The sequence below is a fragment of the Arachis ipaensis genome, chromosome B8, assembly GCF_059453495.1.
Source record: "Arachis ipaensis isolate K30076 ecotype BB chromosome B8, ASM5945349v1, whole genome shotgun sequence".
NCBI classification, from domain to species: Eukaryota; Viridiplantae; Streptophyta; class Magnoliopsida; order Fabales; family Fabaceae; genus Arachis; species Arachis ipaensis.
Genome location: NC_142443.1, coordinates 42,504,716 through 42,527,633, shown reverse-complemented (window position 1 = coordinate 42,527,633; position 22,918 = coordinate 42,504,716).

Genomic DNA, 22,918 nt, shown 5'->3' with positions numbered 1-22,918 from the left:
TTGAAATTTGAAAATTTTTAAATTTTGAAATTTGAATTTTGAAAAAGTCAACAATATAAGATAAGAAATTGAAAAAGATTTAAATTTTGAAAAGGTTTGATTTTTAAAATTTAAAATTTAAAATTTTAATTTGGATTTTGAATTTTGGAATTTAAATATTAAAATTTGAGATTTGATTTTTGAAATAAGATAAGATAAGATTTTGAAAAAGATATGACTTTTGAAAAAGATTTGAATTTTGAAATTTAAAACTAAGATAAGATAAGATAAAAATTTTAAAATCAAAATCTGAATTTTTTTTAATGGAAATTTCGAAAATTCAATAAAAATAAAGAGAAAAGATATTTTTGAATTAAATGAGGAAAGAGAAAAACAATAAAATGACACCAAACTTAAAATTTTTAGATCAAAACGAAGAAAACGACTAAGAACAACTTGAAGGTCAAGATGAACACGAAGAACAAATTTTTTTTGAAAAATTTTTAATAACTAAATAAAAACCAATAACCTCTTAATTTATGAAAAAGCAAAAATAAAAACAAATAAACAAGCAAAAATAAAATATTTACAATAACTAATAATAAGGCACACATTTGCAATTCCCCGGCAACGGCGCCATTTTGATGAGAGGAACTTTTGCGTGGTCTAGAAATTTGCAGATAAATCCTCGTTGCAAGTATAGTTTCTAAACCTTCAAAAGTTCTTTCATACAAACGTTTTGGTTGTCACAAGTAACAAACCCCTTAAAATTGATAACCGAGTATTTAAACCTCGGGTCGTCTTCTCAAGGAATTGCAGGGAGGTGTTCTTATTATTGGTTATGAAAAAGTGTGTTTTGGGGTTTTGGATTAAGGTAAAAAGTTAGTTGAATGACAAGTAAAATAAAATAATAATAATTGTAAAATAAACTCTTGGCAAAGTATGAGAACTGGAAGTCCTGTCCTAGTTATCCTTATCGATTGTGATGAGAGTTGGATTTTTCTCCCACTTTGTTAACCTCTAACTATGAAGGTAAGTTAAGTGGACGAATTAATTCGAATCCTCAAGTCCCAGTCTTTCCTTGGGAAAATTTAGAGTTATTGGATCTCGAAGTAATTCTTGAAGAATTCCAATTTTCAATCAACAATGAGTTTGATAACTCAAGAATTACCAATGACTCAACCGAAGCCAAAAGGGAAAAATCCAAATTATTTATATAAATAAAAGAAAGCAATCATAAGTTTGAAATACCTCAAAATATATTAAATAGAAAATCAATCTAAACATAGAGAGTCATAAACAAAATTGAGAAAAGAAATAAAAGAACATTGAACCTGGGATTGAGAGTCACTCCTAAAACTAAGAGAAGTCCTAAATCCTAATCCTAAGAGAGAGGAGAGAACCTCTCTCTCTAAAAACTACATCTACTCCTAAAATTGTGAATGTGAAAGCCTCCTTATGAATGGATATATTCCTTCTACTTTATAGCCTCTAATATGTATTTTCTGGGCCGAGAACTGGGTCAGAAATAGCCCAGAATTCGCTGGAGAAGAATTCAAACACGCTGATTTCCGTCACTGCGACGCGGCCGCAGGAGCACGCCATCGCGTCGTCTAGCGTCAGGGCAACTATAGCATATTATATATCAAATTGAAGCCCCAGACGTTAGCTTTCCAACGCAACTGGAACCACGTCGTTTGGACATCTATAGCTAAAGTTATAGCCGTTTGAGTGTGAAGAGGTCAGGCTGGACAGCTTAGCAATTTCTCCAACTTCTTGTATTCCTTCCACTTTTGCATGCTTCCTTTCCATCCTCTGAGCCATTCCTATCCTGTGATCTCTGAAATTACTTAACACACATATCAAGGCATCTAATGGTAATAAGAGAGGATTAATATTAGCAAATATAAGGCCAAAGAAGCATGTTTTCGATTAAAGCACATAATTAGGAAGGCAAATGTAAAACCATGCAAATAGTATGAATAAGTGGGTAAAGAATTGATAAAATCCACTCAATTGAGCACAAGACAAACCATAAAATAGTGGTTTATCACCCTTCGGGCTTGGCAGAAACAAAAAGATAGAGGAAAAGAGTCTGAGAAGGTGTTATGCCTAACTCTTGGCAAAGCAGCTAAAAAATCTTGATAAAATCCCAGGAATTCGGATGAAGCTGGGATGGGGCAATATTACACGACCACAACAAGTTGGTCTCGAAAGCAGTAAAAGGAAAGGTAATGTCCAACTGGCTGAAGAAATATTCATAGGCGTAGAAAAAGAGACGCTCCCCCTCGACAGAAGTAGGAAAGCAAACCCTCTCGTCAGAGTCGGGCGCCACAAGCTCATAATCTCTCTCTCGGGCACCACCACCACAAACCCTATGACGTTTCCTCAGCTCTACACAAAACTCAGCATGCACAACAGAGACACACATTAAGACAAGGGAGTCCAGCCAATCGGACATCCCCTCGGGAACTTTAGAAGACATCTCTATAATGTTATGACTAGAAGACATGAGGCCAACTAATACTACAATAAGAAAAGAAGATTGGATTACTAAAAAACATCTCGGACGAGGGGCAAAACAACTCGACTAATATGATACAGAAGAATAAACAGAAAAGGAAAACCCCAAGACTCAAACCAAAGCCTTGGGGCATCCTTTGGAGGCAGTAACAAAGCAAGATTTCAGGAAAAATCTACAGCTTACATCCCGACATTTCTCAAAACGAGAAAAGAAGATCTCAAATAACAAAACGTTTCGAAAAAGGAAAACACGAAGTCATCAAAAGCTACTATCTTCCTACAGTCTATCAGCAAAAGAGCATCGCCAACATCAAACATGCCAAGCGGAAATCGTCAAAGATGCAACCTTTTTGTGATTCAAACAAAATCATCATTCCAAAGCTTCAAAATCAAAAGCACAAACAGAAACGGAACAACATGCAAGCATCAAACAAGAGGAAAAGCGAAAAGGTTCATGCGAAAGGCGAAGAAACTCCCAGAACACACATTACAACAGCAATCAGGCACAACAAAAACAGAAAGATCCAAACTTTCTCCAAACAAAACCAAAACTTTCTCAAAATCAGACATGAAAAAGTGACACGAAAAAGATAAAGGAAGAAAAACCAACCTGAGCGAAGAAGCCTCAAAGGGGATTGAAGACGGAGAGACGGAATCGCCCAGAAAAACTACCAAATGATGCCGCAACCCAAGAAATACAAAAGGCGAAAACAGAAAAGCGAGAGAGTAAAAGAGAAGTTACAAAGAAAAATGAAGAAGAGAAACCGTTTTCTGTGAGCAAATTTCAAAATAAAAGCCAAGGGAACGAGGCAATTAAAACCAATTAATGAAGGTATTAAACCCTCGCACGTTTCCAAGAACAGAACTCTACTACAAAGGCGCGCGCTTTCAGAGGAAAACGTCCCACATTAAAAAATTCTACAAAAAGAAAGAAGTCGACAAATGCTCGAGTTCGGCTTCACTAGAGAAGGATCGAAGTCTAAGACTCGACCTAGAAAGAGCAAGCTCAAGCAGGGGCACTGTTCACACCCTGGGCCGAGCTATTCGACCCGAGATGTTCAGTGACAAAGCGACCGACCTCTTCAGGTCAGGCTATCCGACCTCTTCTCAAAGAAGTCGGCCAAATCGATAGGAAAGCCTAATAAAGGGCCCAAATAGAGGAACACGACCCAAATCCAAAGGCCGTCCGAGCCTATAGAGATAAGGGCGGTTCCCTTGAAGATAAGCTGACCTCAACTCAAAGATAAAGATAAGATAAGATAACTAACTTATCTTATCTAGAAAGGTCACTCTACAACCACTATAAATACACTGGAGCACCCTGGTATAACTTATACTCTAATTCTACAATAAACTTGCTTAATACCCGTGCTAACTTAAGCATCAGAGTCTCTTGCAGGTACCCCTCACCCTCCGGTGACTAAGGATCAGAAGTACAGCCAGTCCAACAAGTCGGACACAACAGCTCCGGCCGCCACCAGCCAGCCGGACACGTCATCTCCGACCAGTACAGAAGATCTCATCCGAGATCGGCCTACAGTTTCAGGTAACCCTCGGAACAACAAGAAACTAAGGAGTTGAGAAGCGAGGTGCAACGCGCACGCATCGTTGACGCGTGCGTGTGATTTGGAGCGTTTTACATCGATGCGTACGCGTGACTGACGCGTACGCGTGATAGAGCGTCACGTGCTGCACTTATCAGAACTCGCTGGGGGCAATTTTTTTGCTGATTTGGACCCAGTTTCAAGCCCGAAAACATAGACTAGAGGCAGGGGTAGAGCTGAGACTGAACACACTTTCACTTTCACTTTAGTTTTAGTTTTATTTTTGAATTCTAGAGAGAAAAATTACTACTTCTCCTAGGGTTCTGAGCATTCTTAGTTTTTTTTGCTTTAGATTGGGTATTGAGAGAGCTGCTACTACCTTCTATTGAAGTCATCATCTCTATAATTTGCTTTTTTCAATAACTCAATTACTCTTTTTCCTTTAATTGCTTTGTGTTCATATTTGGATATTCTCATTTTTGAATTCTATTAATGCAGTGAAGTATTTTTATATTTAATTCTATTGCTTGTTTAATCCCTTTTAATTAATTGTCAGTGCCAATTTTAATTTTTATTAATTTATTTTAATTACCATGTGTTTTATTTACTCCTTTTACATGTCCATGAAAATGACATTTATGTCAATGGAGTAAATATTCCAACTTGGCTTTAGAGTTGATTAATTGGAAATCCTTGAGTTGGAATACTCAAGCATTAATTTGGTAATTGGGAATTGCTCGCTAACTTAGTTTTCACTAACTCTAGTCCTTCCCCAAGAAGTGACTAGAACTTGTGAATCAGAGTTAGTGTTACCCACTTGACTTTCATTCATTAGTTAGAGGATAACTAAGTGGAGGCAATAAACTCTTACTATTATACTTGGGAAAATCAACAAGGATAGGAACTCCAATTTTCACTTCTAGCCAAGACCTTTTTATTAAATACATAACACCTCTTGTTATTATTCATTGCTTGAATTTCTGTTTATTTATTTTCCCGTTCTCAACATAAAAAAATATTCAGAAAAATTCTGACCATTAATTTACATCATTGTGTCAACCCTTTGGGAAACGACCCGAGATTCTACTCCTGGTTATTTATTCTTAATTGTGGCACAATACTATATTGATAGTGGAAATTACTTTGGTTAAGACTATGCCTACAACGTTATTTTAGAAAATAATATTTAGAAATTCTTAACCGGCATTTTTCCTCCCATCAATTTTTGGCGCCATTGTCGGGGAGTTACATATGTGTGCTAAATTATTGGTTGGTGTAAATATTTTTTTTATTTACATAATTGCATTTTTTATTTTATTTGTGTGTTTTCTATTTATTAGTAGTAGCTATTATTTATTTTTCTTAATAAATTTTATTACCATGAGCTCTATGTTTCTTTCATTGAATGATGCGTTTATTACCGGACCCGAGCATAGCCGCATTTGATCCTGAAATTGAAAAAACTCTTTCACGTATTAGGCGGGCTCAGCATCGGTTAGCCTCCGAGGGCAGTGAAGGGGTTGCACCCAATTCACCAGTCTTATCAGAGGTTGAGTCTGAAGCGTCATTTGAGGAAGAAACTAACTCCTCTCCTGCTAATACTATTGACACCTCTTCTATTGATTTAAGTGCAGATACTATGGCAGCTCCTAGAAGAATTACTCTTAAGGAAGCAGGAGCTCCGGATTTTACCCTGCAGCCATATCAAGCGCGTCATCCGAACTTGATTGCTGACTTTGAAATGAAGACCGCTTTGATCAATCTACTTCCTAAGTTCCATGGTTTACCTACTCAAGAGCCTATCAAGCACCTCAGAGATTTTCAGACAGCCTGCTCAACTACTAGGCGACATGGTGCGGATCAGACTGCTGTGTGGTTATATGCTTTCCCATTTTCTCTTGAGGAAAAGGCAAAGGAGTGGTTCTACACTCAACTGGAAGCTGTTGTTACTAACTGGGATTTACTTCAAAAGGAATTCTTGGACAAGTACTTTCCAGCGGAGGTCACGGATAGATTAAGGAAGGAAATTTCTTACATCATTCAAGGTGAATCAGAAACTCTCTATGAGTACTGGGAACGCTTCAGGAATATCCTTGACTCGTGTCCCCATCACATGATTGACCAGTTGGCGTTGATTAGCTACTTTAGCCAAGGCATGAAGCCTGGGGACAAGACCCTCTTGGATGCTGCGAGTAATGGCTCTCTGACGAAGTACAAGACGGCGACAGAAGCATGGCAACTGATCACCAATCTAGATGAGTCTACCCGAAATGCAGGGCAAAGGAATAATCATCCCAAGACCATTGCGGAGGTTTCTTCCAGCAGTGAAACTGTTGCTCTCACCAAGACTTTGGGAGAGATGACCAATATACTCAAGCAGCTCCAGCTCAATCAACAACAACCTCCACCTCCTCCACAGCAACATTGTCAACAGTTAGTCCCTCAAAGAGTGTGTGGAATATGTGCTTGCTATTCTCACTACACTGATGAATGTCCATAAATCTGAGAGGATAACACCTTGGCGGCTACCAATGCCTATTACAACCGTCCGAATCAAGGATACTATCAATAAGGCGGTAATTATAATCAAGGTGGTAACTACAATTAAGGTTGGCAAGACAACCCCAACCAAGGATGGAAAGACAATTCCAACCAAGGATGGAGAGACAACCGTAACCAAGGAGGCAGAGACAATGGTGGAAATCAAAGGTAGAATAATAGCAATCAACAAAACCGGTATCAACAAAATCCTCCATACCGAGCACCTCACCAAAGGCAAGCCCAAGCACCTCAACCCAACCAACCACAAGCCCCTCAAATTACTTACCATCCTCCTTCTTCCAACCAAGATGAAACACTCCGTTCTATCCTTCAAGGACAAAAAGAGCTTCAAAATTCACTTACCTCTAGCCTCACCGGTCTTACCTCCACTCTACAAGCTCTTATAACCCATATGGACCCACCATCTACTCCCAACAATCAACCTTCAAGCTCTAATGCACTTCCCTCTCAACCTTTACCCAACCCCAAGAGTGGAATCAATGCAATCACTTTGAGGTCTAGCACTACATTGCAAGAGAGAAATCCCGAGGAGCCAAGCTAAATAGAAGATGTTCAAGTTGAAGATGTTGTTGAGGTAGAAGATGTTGAAGAAGAGGATGAAGTACAAGATGCGGTTGAAGAAGAAGTGGCTCAACCAAGGAATGGAGTATCTAAGGAAGATGATGCTGTGAGAAAAGCCATTCCCATTCTTTTCCACACCTTGCTAGGAGGACTAAGAAGCAAGTGGAGCTAGATTTCAAGATGGTGGAGATCTTCAAAAAGGTTGAGATAACTATTCCCCTTTTTGATGCTATTTGCCAGGTTCATAAATATGCTAAGTTTCTAAAAGATTTGTGCATGAATAAAGAAAAGATCCATGATTTAAAAATTATTCCTTTGGGTAGCTCAATTTTTGCTCTTATAGGTGTTATATCGGAGAAATGTGGTGATCTCGGTCCTTGTATGGTTACTTGTACTATAGGGGGTGTACAATTTGTTGACTGCATGTGTGATTTAGGTGCATGTGTTAGTATTATGCCATTATCTGTATATGACGCTTTGAGGCTTTCACCCTTGAAAAGGTCGGCAGTATGTTTTGTTTTGGCAGATAAGAGCATAATCTCAGTGGTTGGCATTGCGGAAGACGTCTTAGTGAGCATTGAGGGGTTGACGTTTCCTATTGACTTCTACATCCTAGAGATGCCCCCTAGTGACTCAGGAAGACCTTCATCCATCCTACTTGGAAGGTCGTTTTTGAAGACTTCGCGGTTTAAATTGGATGCCTTCTTGGGTACATATTCATTTGAGATTGATGGAAGAGCAGTGAGCTTCAACCTTGATGAAACTATGAACCACCCACCGGAATACCACTCTATCTTCCGGTGTGACATTATTGATGAGACTGTGGCTGAAGTTTACCAAGAGACAATAGATGAGAAGAACTTGGTTCAAGGTGCAAGTGTAGGGAAACCCTCTGACTATACTGAAGACACCTTGCCACCTCCAATGGTTCCGGATGATCAAGTGCCAAGCCATGAGCTGAAGATGGAGTTGAAGCCCCTCCCACCTCACCTGAAGTATGCTTATCTTGAAGACAATCAGAAACTCCCAGTTATCATTGCAAAGGAACTTACTTCCCAACAAGAGGAACGTCTGCTTAGTGTGCTGACAAGACACAAGAAAGCTATTGGGTGGAGTTTGGCGGACATAGTAGGTATAAGCCCTCAAGTCTGTGAGCACCATATTTTCCTAGAGGAGGGAGCCAGGCCTATCCATCAACCTCAAAGGCGGTTGAACCCTACAATTCTGGAAGTTGTGAAGAAGGAAGTGACCCGACTGCTTGAAGCTGACATCATCTATCCAACCTCCGATAGTGAGTGGGTCAGTCCAGTACAGGTGGTTCCGAAGAAGTCTGGCGACACAACAGTGAAGAATGAGCATGGGAAACTCATGGCTACCAAAGTGCAGAATTTCTGGAGAGTGTGCATTGACTACAGGCGCTTGAACCAAGCTACTCGCAAGGATCACTACCCATTACCTTTCATCGATCAAATGCTTGATCACCTGTCAGGTAAATCTCACTATTATTTTCTAGATGGTTATACTGGTTATTTTCAAATCCATATTGCTCCAAAAGATCAGTAGAAAACTACTTTTACATGCCCCTTTGGAACATATGCATATAAAAGAATGCCTTTTAGCTTATGTAATGCACCTGCTACATTTCAAAGGTGCATAATGAGTATCTTCTCAGATCTTCTTGAGCACTGTATAGAAGTTTTTATGGATGACTTTAGTGTCTATGGTGATTCTTTTGAACTTTGTTTGGTTAGAGTATTAGAAAGATATACTAGTTCAAATCTTGTACCTAATTTTGAAAAATGTCATTTTATGGTAAAGCAAGGTATTGTTCTAGGCCATGTTATTTCTAATATGGGTATATCTGTTGATCCTGCAAAGGTTGATGTTATTTTTGGTTTAACTTACCCCTCCTCTATGAGGGAAGTCCGTTCATTTCTTGGCCATGCAGGTTTCTACCGGCGTTTTATCAAGGACTTCTATAAGGTTGCACCACCTTTGTCCTGTCTACTGCAAAAGGATGTAGAGTTTGAGTTGAGTGAAGACTGAATGGAGGCATTTGACAAGCTGAAGATTTCCTTGACCCAAGCTCCTATTGTGAGAGGGCCTGACTGGAGTAGGCCGTTCGAGATCATGTGTGACGCATCCAACTATGCGGTAGGAGTGACGCTAGCTCAGCGCGAAAGTAAGGACCCATATATTATTGCTTATGCTTCTAAGACTTTAGATGGTGCGTAGTCTAATTATACTACCACTGAAAAAGAACTGTTAGCTATTGTTTTTGCTTTGGATAAATTCTGAGCTTATTTACTTGGAACTAAGGTGGTAGTATATTCAGACCATGCGGCTTTGAAGTATTTGTTAGCTAAGAAAGAGTCTAAGCCAAGGTTATTCTGTTGGATATTATTGTTGCAAGAATTTGATTTAGAGATCAAAGATAGGAGTGGTTCCCAAAATTTAGTGGCAGACCACTTGAGTCGCCTAGAACACATTAAAAGTGACTCCACTCCTATCAATGATGCATTTCTACTTGATAGCTTGCAAGCAATATCCGAGGTGGTTCCTTGGTATGCACCCATAGCTAATTATTTGGTTAGTCGTACCTTTCCTTCTAATTTTTCTAAGCATCAAAAGGACAAGCTTAAAAGCGAGTCCAAGTATTACATATGGGATGACCCATATTTGTGGAGATGTGGTGCTGACCAAATAATTAGAAGGTGTATGCCACAATCCAAAATCCAGTCAATTTTAGAGGCCTGCTACTCTTCTGAGAGTGGTGGACACTTTGGTCCTCAAAGAACTGCAAGAAAAATTTTAGACTGCGGATTTTGGTGGCCCATACTTTTTAAGGATGCTAATATTTTCTGTGACTCTTTCCACCAATGCCAAAGGTTTGGAAATATACCCAAGAGGAATGAGATGCTCCAACAACTTATGTTATTTTGTGAAATTTTTTATGTTTGGGGCATTGACTTCATGGGTCCATTTCCAAACTTGAATGGTTTCTTATATATTCTGTTAGCTGTTGATTATGTTTCCAAATGGATGGAAGAAATTTCGACCCGTACTGATGATGCTAATGTTGTTATTTCTTTTATTAGGAATAATATTATTTGTCACTTTGGATCACCACGAGCAATCGTGAGTGATCAAGGCTCTCACTTTTGTAACAGAAGAATGACAGATTTATTGAAGAAACATGGCATCATTCACAAGGTGGCGACGGCTTACCATCCCCAAACAAATGGCCAAGCCGAGGTGTCCAATAGAGAGATCAAGCGCATACTGGAGAAGGTTGTCAAACCTCATAGAAGGGATTAGAGTACTAGACTTGCAGATGCGCTTTGGGCTTATCAGACAACTTACAAGACACCCATCGGAATGAGTCTGTTCTGCCTAGTCGACAGAAAGGCTTGTCACCTTCCGGTAGAGGTGGAACACAAAGCTTATTGGGCTGTGAGAGAATGCAACTTAGGATTGGGAGGAGCCAGAATTGAAAGGAAGTTGCAACTAGAGGAATTGGAGTGCCTTCGACTAGAAGCGTATAAGAACTCAAGGCTCTACAAGGAAAAGGTGAAGGCAGTGCATGACAAGAACATAAAGAAAAGAGAGTTTAGAGCTGGAGATTAAGTCCTTCTCTACAACTCAAGGCTGAGGTTAATGCCGAGCAAGTTGAGATCAAGATGAAATGGACCCTACGTGGTGGAGAAGGTGGAACCATATGGCGTTGTCCACCTAAGTCACCCCTCAAGCCCTACTTTCTTCAAGGTCAATTACCACCGTTTGAAGCTATATCATGGTGTGAAGATGAAGAACAACAAAGAGCTGGAGATCTTCCTCTTGAAGGATCCAGCCAGGGAAGAGGACTGAGCTATGGACCGTCTAACTTAAGGACGTTAAAGAAAAGTGCTAGGTGGGAGGAAACCCACCATGGTATGATCTTCCTTTAGTGTCAATTTCTAATTCTGCATGTTTACCTTTATTTTTCTTTTAAAAAAAGAAGAAAAAAAAGTGTATATGATGCGTAAGCGTCAATGACGTGCACGCATCATGTGGAGGTTCGCTCTCTATCAAAATAAATAGAGAGTTACGTTGGAACTGTGTGAAGGGATGCCTAGCGCACAACCCACCCGATCACGCGCACGCGTGATCTACGCATACGCATCACTTGCAATTTTGTCAACCCACGCGTGTACGTCAGCGATGCGTACGCGTGGTGTGAAAATCGGCATAAATTGTTGAATTGAACAGAGAGTTGTACGGGTATGATGTTGGAACCGTGTGTCTGACACGACAAGTGGTCACGCATATACGTGACCGACGCTTATGCATCACTTGAACTTCTGCTCAACCACGCGTACGCGTGGGTGACGCGTGGGCGTCATAAGCACCACATCACTTAACTCAGCGCGCCGCCTATACCCCTTTTCTCTCATTCTTCTCTTCCCTCTCTAATCCTAATTATTCTTCTTTCCTCTTCATTCTTCTTCTTTCTTTCTTCCTTCTAACTTCAATTTTGTTCCCTTCTCTCACCACCTCTGGCGACCACCAACTCTGGTAGCCACAATTTCCTTTCCTTTTCTTCTTCTCTTCCTACCCCTCCTCTCTCATTCTTACTCCCATTTAAATCCATATTTTCATTTTCTTCTTAAGGTTTCTTTTCTTTCTCTCTTCTACTCTTTCACTCTTCTTTTATTTCTTGCACTTAATTATTTTATTTATTTTTAATTCTATATTAGCTTTGTTATTTGTAATTTCTTTTTCATTCTTGCATCTTGCATTTTTATGTTGGTGTTAAAATTTTATTTGGGTGATTATTTTCCTATTTCTTAGCTTGTGGGTATTATGAGGTGTGATTTAACAGTTGGCATTTTATTTTGGCTCTCATATACACTTGGATTGATTACCTTACTTCCTATTTTTAATTCGCACCCCAAGTGTTTGTGAAAAAGCTCTCATGGTATTTTGATTTAATTTCTATTTTATTCTTGCACTTTAATGCCTCTTTTTCACAACCCTTGCAATCCATGTGTATTGAGTTTATTATTCATTAATTGTCATTATAAAAGAGCTCATAATTTTGTTACATGTGACTATTAGTATTGATATTGATGCTTGAGCTACTCTTCTCATGCTTGTTACTTTCATGCTTTTATCCCTCTTGCATCTAGTAGTTATGATATGCCTTCATGATTTTACTTGATGTCTTACTTGCATGTTGTAGCTACCATGTATTTAAGACATTTTCTTTCTCTTTGGCATTCATTATTACTTAGACTCTCTTACTTCTGGTGTTTAGCTCTTTATATTTGATATTTCTTCTCTTTCTTCCTTTCTCAGGAGGGCCACCAAGAAAGAAAAAGAGAAGGCTACTGACAAGACACCGGCGAAGAAGGGAACTAAAAGAGCACCGGCAAAGGTACAACCCTCCAAAAGGGTGAAGCCACCTACTAAGTGTGTGAAGAGGACCATCCGAGTTGATGAAGCGGAGAAGGCATTTCCCGCACGAAACTCCACGCGGTTCACTAACCGTTACTGTGAGCAGATGTTCCCCATCTTAGCATTGAGAAACTACAATAATGAGCACCCCCTCAGTCTTCCAGCACATTTCATTGACTTTGTGGTGCCCCGCATTGAAAGGAGACAGTGGGAATTCTTAAGAAGGCAGTTGCGAGAAGGCAATATCTCTTGGTTTGTTGAATTCTACTCCAACTATCACTCGCCTACACTATAGTCTGTCTATGTTAGCCAAAGGCAAGTCCCTGTCTCCGAAGGGGCCATTCAGAAAGTACTTGATCTCTTACCTAGCCCGGAGAGGTTGGATGCCTATCAAGAGGCCCAGCTTGAGCGCCAGAGATACCAGTTTGACTGAGACAGCGTCCTTGGAGTCATCGCCCAACCTGACAGCAACTCGATCTATGGCCAACACCGGACTCGACCCAAGGGCATCTCCGCCTAAGCACTCACCTTGAAGGCTCACGTGTGGGCACAGATCATGTCCCACTATATCTTTTCGAGCACTCACGAGTCCACTTTCATTGCTGACATGGCTGTTCTCGTCTGGTGCATTCTCACAGAGCGATCTCTCAACTTACCATTACTCATCCGACAGGCTATGGGGCGAGTGTTGATCGTGGATAACCTACCTTTTCCCACATTGGTTACAGACTTGGTCTCTGCAGTAGGAGTTTCTTATCGGGTTGGGGATACGAAGGCCATGATTCCTAGGAATGATGAGTTTGTCCCGAATGGGAAGTATATCGGACCTCCAATACCTTCTGCGAGCCGGAATGAAGGCCCGTCCTTCGACACCCTACCCCTTAATCTTCCGCTCCACCACCATCCACACTACATGCACCACCCACCAATCAGAGCCTACTTGAGATCCTTAAGAAGTTAGACCGGCAAGGCCGGTGAATTGAGCAAATAGAGCGCTGCAACAGGCACCGATACAACTACTTGAAGGAGCTTGTTATTAGAACTCAACCACCTCCGAAAGAGACTGATACCCCGGACTCCACTTCACATGACAGCATGGAGAGCCATGACGAGCTGGACAGTGGAAGTGATACTCCCAACCCCACTTTGCTCATCACTGATGGCACGGAGGACCGTGCCAAGCCTTAAGTATGGAGAGGTTGGTAACTGACTTCTGAAGGTAATATCTCTCTCTCAACACCAATATTTTATTTTTCTTTTGTTAGATAGAATAACTTGCATGAGTAGTAGTTGCTTGCATTTAGGTACTACTTGGTTGAAGTGATAAATTCTTTTTCAAGACACCATTTTATAGTATTTCACTAATTTGAATTAATGGATGGCTAAGCTTTACATCGTGATAACATGGAATGTCTTGAGTCAGGTGGGAAGTTTAGGTTAATCAAGGATTCAGATTTTAGTCCACTTAATCAAATACATTCCTACCTTAGCCTAATCCCATTACAACCCTTGAAAAGCCCTCTTGATATGTGTAATTGTGTATTAGATTATGTTGATTGGTATAAGAAAAGCAAGCCTTAGAAAGCAAGATTAGTAGAGAACCGAGAGAATCGACCCTTAAACACTTGAGTGATTAGAGTGTATACACTTCCAGTGAGGGTTCGATGCTCGATTCTGTGTTCCCGGCTTTCATGAGCTTTTCTTCTTGCAAGTTTACTTGTACTTTATTTTGTGATTTGAATTAGTGGAATTCTGATGACTGGAATTCACTCCCCATTCAAAATTGGTGAATTAGTCCTTTTGGCAAGTGCACCAAAATTATCGTCAAGTAATAACCCACAGTGGAGTGGGATCGTATCCACAGAGATTGGCAAATTCAAGCAGTTTTAATCAATTGATGAATTAGTCAAGCGGATCAATAGGATTGTAGAGTGCAGAATTGTAAATGACATAAATGTAAATGACTAGAATATAAAGAAAAGCAATAAAATGCAGAAATATAAATGGTAGAAAGTAAAAGGGCAGAATCATAAATGACTTGAATGTAAATGGGAATGGGGAATTGCTTAATGTAAAAATAAGCTGTAAAGAAATGGATAGATAAGAATGGGGAAATTCATTGAGATTGGGAGATGCTGTCTCTTTGGATCAAATCTAGCTTATATCCTCTTCAATCATGCAACTCATTGACCTCTTGGCAATCATGATTGATTGAGCCCAAATCCCTTGGTGACTCAATCTCTCAGATCTTGATCAATAGCCAATTCCTTGGTCTAATTGCTCATGAAGAGAGATATGCTTGGTCCCTGATTATACCACATACCATTATAGGTCAAAGTAGAGGGAGGATTATATGTCACGTATCCAAACACCAAAACCCAGATTCTACTCTAGTGTGAGAAGGGATTTCAAGCATGGTTTCATGTTTTCTTTCCCAAGGTTCCCATGAAACCCAATTGCATTCAATCTCTTTCCCAAGATAATTGAATACTAAGCATTAAGAACGAAATTCCTTCTAGCAAATCAAAGAGAAGATGAAGAGAAGAAGGATTTCACTATCATCAATCCATTAAGTACAACAGAGCTCCCTCTCTCAATGAGAGGGAAGTTAGCTACTCATAGCTCAAAAAGTACTCAAAAGTGAAGTGTAAAAGTGGATCTAAAATTGACTGCTTAACCCCCTTCTTCAATACTCCTTGGGGGTATTTATACTACTCCTAGTAAAATAAAAGAATTACAAAAGTGAAAAAGGAAAATTACATTTTGGAGGGAAAAGAAAACACTTAATAAGCATGACTTCTCAGCTGGCGTGTGGCTGGCACTTTTCTGGCGTGTCACGTGCCCTTCATTTCCAGCTTGGCATGCCACGCCTAATCCTTCCAGTGGCACGCTCGTCCCTCTTTCAACCTTGGCATGCCATGCCTTCGAACTCAAGTGGCACGCCCCTTGCCTTTCTCACTTCTCTTTGCCTCTGAAAACTTGTACTGGCGTGCCACGCCCAAGGTCTGGCGTGCTATGCCCTTGCTTTATGCTTGGCTAGGCTTCTCTGGAAAGTTGAACTAGCATGGCACGCCCAGGGTCTGGCGTGCCACGCCCCTTTTGTGAGTGAGTGATTCCTCTATTTGGCGTGCTACGCCACGAACTCAAGTGGCATGCCCCAATGCTTCACTCTGAATGACACTGGCGTGCCACGCCTGGTTGCTCAAGTGGCACGCCTAAATGAAGAATGGTGAATTGTGTGCCACGCCTTCGATATCAAGTGGCACGCCTCATGTAATTAGGCTCCTTCATCCTCTCTTGAAAATTATACCAGCGTGCCATGCTTAAAGGCTGGCGTGCCACACCCGTGATCTTGTTTTGGTTCCAGTAGTTGGTGTGCCACGCCTCAGTCTTCAAGTGGCACGCCATAGTGAAAAGCTAAGGTTGGCGTGCCACGCCTTCGACACCAAGTGGCACGCCATAGTGAAATGCTAAGGTTGGCGTGCCACGCCTTCGACACCAAGTGGCATGCCCAGTCTTCAATTGCCTTCAGCCCCTTCTCTGGATTGTTGTACCAGCGTGCCACGCCATGCTGCTCAAGTCGCACGCTCATAGATTTGTGAACTCTTTAAGCTTGGCGTGCCACGCCTGGATTCTCAAGTGGCACGCCCAAGTGACTTTTTGGAGCTGGCGTGCCACGCCTTCGATACCAAGTGGCACGCTATAGTGGAGGTTCTTCTTGGAATGGTGGGTTGGCGTACCACGCCCCTTTGCTCAAGTGGCACACCCATAGTATTTGATGGGCCAGGCGTGCCACACCCAACTTGGCGTGTCACGCCCCTTTTGTGTCCTCCATTGTAGCTCTCTGGAATTTTGTATTAGCGTGCCATACCCAGTCTCTGGCGTGCCACGCCCATATGCATGCTTGAACTTCTTCTCTGGTCTTTAGTACTGGCGTGCCACGCCAGTACATTTTTGTGGCGTTTGCTTCAAGTGGCACGCCAGTTTCACACGCCTAGCTTCTTGTTTGTCTTCTACCCAATTTTTGATACTTTTCTCACCTGAAATTCAGCACAACTCATTTCAAAGTAGTGTACCATAATATTCATCAAATAATGCATGAATTGTACTAATCAAATGAGATTTATGCTCTTTTATGGTCTTCTTTATGCAAGAAAGAAGGGTAGATGCAAGTCATCGAATTCGGTTTATGTTTGTCTTAGAGAATTTGTTTATTTTTAACCAAGTAGGTAGAAGCATTTAGCATATAGTTGCATCCCTATAGATATATTGCATTGCATAAGTCTCACCTTTTTTCCCTTTACTCTTTTGGTTTCCTTGAGCTTAGCATGAGGACATGCTAATATTTATGTATCGGGAGATTGATAAACCACTATTTTATGGTTTATCTTGTACCAATTAGAATGGATTTTATCAATTATTCATACACGTATTCATGTAAATTGCATATTTTTTATTTCCTTCCTAATTTTATGTTATAATTGAAAACTTGCTTCCTAAGCCTTAAAATTGTTAATTTTTAATTCTTCTCTATTACCATTCGATGCCGTGATGTGTTTGTTAAGTGTTTTTAGGTTTACAAGGTATGAATGGCTCAAAGGATGAGGATGAAGCATGTTAAAGTGGAAGGAACACAAGAAACTAAGGAGTTGAGAAGCGAGGAGCGACGTGCACGCATGGCTGACGCGTGCGTGTGATTTGGAGCGTTTTACATCGACGGGTATGCATGACCTGCGTAGAAGTCCAGTGATGGTACGCGTGGCCGACGCGTACGCGTGATAGAGTGTCATGTGCTGCACTTATCAGAACTCGCTGGAGGCAATTTTTGGGCTACTTTGGACCTAGTTTCAAGCCCGAAAACACAAACTAGAGGCAGGGGTAGAGCTGAGACTGAACACACTTTCACTTTCACTTTAGTTTTAGTTTTGAATTCTAGTGAGAAAAACTACTACTTCTCCTAGGGTTCTGAGCATTCTTAGTTTTTTAGGCTTTGGATTGGGTATTGAGAGAGCTGCTACTACCTTCTATTGAAGTCATCATCTCTATAGTTTGCTTTTCCAATAACTCAATTACTCTTTTTCCTTTAATTGCTTTGTGTTCATATTTGGATATTGTCATTTTTGAATTCTATTAATGCAGTGAAGTATTTTTATATTTAATTCTATTGCTTATTTAATCCCTTTTAATTAATTGTCAGTGCCAATTTTAATTTTTATTAATTTATTATAATTACCATGTCTTTTATTTACTCCTTTTACATGTCCATGAAAATGGCATTCATGTCAATGGAGTAGATATTCCAATTTAGCTTTGAAGTTGATTAATTGAAAACCCTTGAGTTGGAATACTCAAGCATTAATTTGGTAATTGGAAATTGTGGTAGCGTGGACTATCGTCGGTAAAGAATTTCACGAAATATTCACGTTGCAAGTATAGCCCTCAACCGACAAATGATCCTCGAATCAAATTTTAAGGATTTGGTTGTCACAAAGTTCAACCCCAATAAAAATAACCGAAGTATTCAAACCTCGGGTCGTCTCGCAAGGAATGGGCAAACATGTGCATCAACATTGGTTAGAATTCCGTGGTTGGAAGTCATGATCCAGAAATTAACTAATAGACTAATCAAGCAAAAAATCTTAAAGTGCAAGAAACTAAATTAAGTAAATAAAGCAAGGCATGAGCCATTTCAAACTAATAAGAGAACATCCAATATGATTCTACTCTAAAACTAAACAAGTAACTATAACTAGGATTAAGCACTTGAGATTTTTGGGTTTCAAATATGAATAATAAAAGCAACTCTTGGCTAGGCATGGGAATTGGGATCACTATCCTTGTCTAATAACCAAATCTTGACAATTGTAAGGAACCAAGCTTATTAAGTTTACTTCTATACTTGAAGTATATCAAATGGCTTGGTCAACATCAATCCATAAGCCCTAATCTAGCTACTAATTAACTTAGTAGTAGGCTAGTTGTAACACCCCAATTACCCTAAACCTTACCTCTAGCCGTAAAGCAAAGGTTAATAAGAGATTACGACAATTCTAAGGCTTATACATATTTATATAGAAAGAAATAATATATTTTAGAAGCCTGATGAAGGATTTAGCTCCAAAAACAGGATTTGAAAAGCGCATAACGTACTAGCGAAGCTACTAACTGAAAACACAAGGTACAGATAAGATGTATCAAAATATAATAGTATAATATCAAAAGAATCTAGCCACGACTCGCAGAGTTTAAGTCGGCTAGCCATATATAGACAACAAGAAGACTGTAGTTCAAAAGGGCTTATACAAGTTTTATTCTCTCAAATAAAAGCCTCTAGGCAGAACAAAAATGCAAAAGTGAGAGTAAAAGATAAAATAACCAAGAAGACAACAAAATAGAATAAGATCCTCCGCTCTGCTACCATCACCCAACTCACTGCGGTGGGTCGCATCCTGCATCTGAAAAACAACAACAACGTATGGAATGAGAATCGGAGGTTCTCAGTATGGTAATAGTGCCCAATAATGTAAGATGTAAGGCTCTGGGACGCCAAAGGCAATCCTAAAAATTCACACTACATAAGGATATTCAAGCTTAGAATAAAATAAAACAAAATAAATATATAAAGAACTTAAACCATAAACCGGATTAACTAAACTTAGGGAAATTCTAACTAATACTAATCACACCGCTGTATCCCACAGCCCTCGCCAACCTAACCTCCGTGCGATCTCATCGCCACCGCCTACCTGACCTCCTCAGCACCAGACAACACAATAAATGCAATCAAGTAAAACACAGATAATATTCATATACAAGAAGTAGTTCAAGAAGCAGATAGGCATGTTATACAATTAAGAAATCTCAAGTAAATAAAGCAAGCAAGCATATAGAAAATGCATATGATGAATGTCTGCCCTATTGGCTGTGATAACACATGTCGGTTATTGTGCCAAACTCGACAGTAAATCCGGTCGACAACTCCCGGATTAGTCTCTCTATTGCGCATAAGGAGGAAAATTCCAAGGGAGAGTGCCCTACCACCTTCTCCTTTCAGAGGAAAATATTCCGAGAGAGCGTGCCCTACCACCTTCCTCTGGTTGTCGTATGATTCCGTGGGTTAGTGCCCTACCACCTTGCAATCAGAGAGAAGTCGCATTTTCAGGAGGAATAATTTCCGAGGGATGAGTGCCCTACCACCTTCTCCTTTCAGAGGGAAATATTCCGAGGGAGAGTGCCCTACCACCTTCCTCTGGTTGCGAGAAATATGAGTGAGAAGCCCAGCTTCAACTCTCACATCCGAACGTAGGCGGGATACTGTCACAACCTCTACGACGGAGAACAATACAAATTGTAATCACATATTCAATCTCAGAGGCCACTCCTCTTAACACTTCCACTCATACTCCTCACAACCATCATCAAGTCATAAGTTCCATTCCGAACTCTTAGTTCATCAATTTCTCAAGTCTTTGTCAACAATCACCATGCGCACCACTCTTCCTTCTCTCTCGACTAACTCATCTGCAGTACACCAGAAACCTGAACCTTCATTTGCTAACTTTTCAAAGGAAAATCCAACTTAAACCCCTAGGACCTTTTCCATATTTAAATGCTCTAAAATAATTCCAAGAGTCTTGAAATTGTGTTATAGAAGCTTACAACCTTGTCGGGAAGGTGAAATAGTTGAAAACAAAATTTAAAATTATGAAACAGGGCGTGTGCCTCCGCACAGGGGTGTGCGTGCGCACGCCCAGAAATATTTTCAAAGTGTGCGTACGCACAGGTACTGATCCTTCCCGACTTGTGCGTGCGCACAGGGGGTGTGCGTCCGCACAGGTCATAATTCTTTATTGATGAACGCGCGCACATCCTATGCTAGCGCTGCCACCAGAGCCCTTTTCCCTGCCTGTTCGTGCGCACAGATCTGTACGTCCGCACAGGATAACATTTTTGCAGGGTTGTGCGTGCGCACAAGGCTGTGCGTGCGCACATACCAGAAATCACAGAAATTCTACAACTCTGCAGAATTTCAGATTTCAACACAAATCTTTGAATGATCATAACTTACTCTACAAAATTTTAAATTTTACAAACTTTATATCAAATCGAAGGGTTTTCAATGATCTTTAATTCTAAACCAAATTCAACAGATTTTGAAAATTGAGACAAAAGTTATGATCAAACAAAGTTCACCAAAAATCACATTTTTATCCAAAATCTCAAAAACTCAATTTTTAACCAAACCTCAATCCAATACCAAATCAAACACATTCCAACCATACCCAAAACAGGACAAAATTCATATCAAACACTACTTCAACCATTTTCTCAATCACACAACCTTCTAAGTCATGTAACAATTCCAAATTCCCACCAAATCCACATCTTCCACTTTCCATTAACCTTATTAACCTTACAAACCCCCTCAACCATTAACAATCCTCAAAATCATTATTACCGAACTTTTTCACATCATACACCAACACCATCATTTACCACAATCAACACAACTCATAAATAATCATCAACAATACCAATAACCCTCAACAACCATAATAAATATCAACCCTCATGCTCAATTTTTTCAACATCAACAACCATCATAACACTTATAATCAATACCAACCATCACAATTTTAATAATTACTACAAATTCTCATCAATCTCAATAATCATCAATCCCTCATCAAAAACAATAAACTATACATTCCTCATCAACCTTCGTAATCATTAAATACCAACAACATCAATATTCATCATAAATCATTAAACACCAACAACCTCATCAACTCATTTATCAATCATCAACAACACCAACCACTAAACACAAGGGTTTAGTAGAACCTTACCTCATCGAACGTGAGTAGGGGTAAAATCCAATAATTACCCGCTACTAGAGATCACCTAAATAACCAAAACACAAAATCTACTCAAAAACCAAACATGAAAATGAGCAGAATCTAGGACTGGAAACTGGGAATTAGAATACGATTTCTTACCAGATTTTCTTGGATAGAAGGGAAGAGCTCGTTAAGAGCTTCGCATGGCCACAAACGGCTCGTCAATCGGAACTCCGGATCAAAAGTTATGGAGCTTTGAAAGAGGAGATGAATAGTGTTAATGGCTTCCTTCTTCTCTCTTCTCCCTATTCGAGTTCTCTCTCTCTCTTGGTGTTAAAATGAGCTTCTTTGGCTCATTTATTGCTTTATATGAGTTGGGCTTAGGCCCAACTTGGGCCCGGTCCAACCCGTTAGCGTTTTTAACCCGTTCGGCCCAACTTTGGGCCAAACCTTTAACACTAACACCCGATTTTCCATTCCTAATATTTTTCTAAGGTTGTCGACTGTTTTTCACTTTTTCTCGCACAGTACCGGGCAGACTTGAACCGGTTCAACCGGTTTAACTGTCGGTTTGCAGTTTTTTATGATTTTTCGCAAAAAACACATTTTTTGACTCGGAAAGACCTACTGAGTCCAAAAATCATATTTAAATTCCTAAATTCTCATTATAACTTTTTGGAACTTAATTTGGGTATTTAAATTATTTTATTTGTGAAAACCACAGTTCTTACACTAGTAGTGTCAATGGTTATCAAATTGACCACTAAAGATTCTCAAATCACCAAATCCATTAGACCTAATGACTCAAGTTTACCCAATTCCCTTAGCCTAGGCCAAGAGTAAAGAAAACTACTCCATATTCAAAAGAAACATTTCATCAAACACATGGTAGGCATTAACAAAAGACATACTCAAATTGCAATTAAATTGGACATTATAAGTACCCACTAAATATTATCCATAAAGAACAACTCAATTAACACTAATAGTCATAGAAAACATCAATGTACTCATAGAATTCAAGATATACAATATTCATAATATGAATGGAAAATTTGGGAAGTAACAAGATAACATAATTCAACACAAGATCTAAGCAAAATTACACTAGGAAATTCAAATCAAGTAATTATAACTAGCAATTAACAAAATCCAATTCAGAATTTCAGCAATGGGAGATCAAAATCAAACTAGATCTAGAGAGGAATAAGGGTTTCTCTCTCTAGAATAACAAGAACAAAAAACAAGCAAAAATTGTGTCTAAGTGTGTAATGGATGATCCCCCCTTTCTCCCTTGAGTTCCTGGGTCTTTTCCATACAGAATCAGCTTGAATTTGGGACTATTGAGCCTCAGAAATCGCCAGGCACGATTTCTTTAATGAGGTCACGTGCTGCTCGTCACGCGTACGCGCCAAGCACGCGTGCGCATTGATGGAGATTTTGCCAATCCACGCGGATGCGCCACTCTTCGCG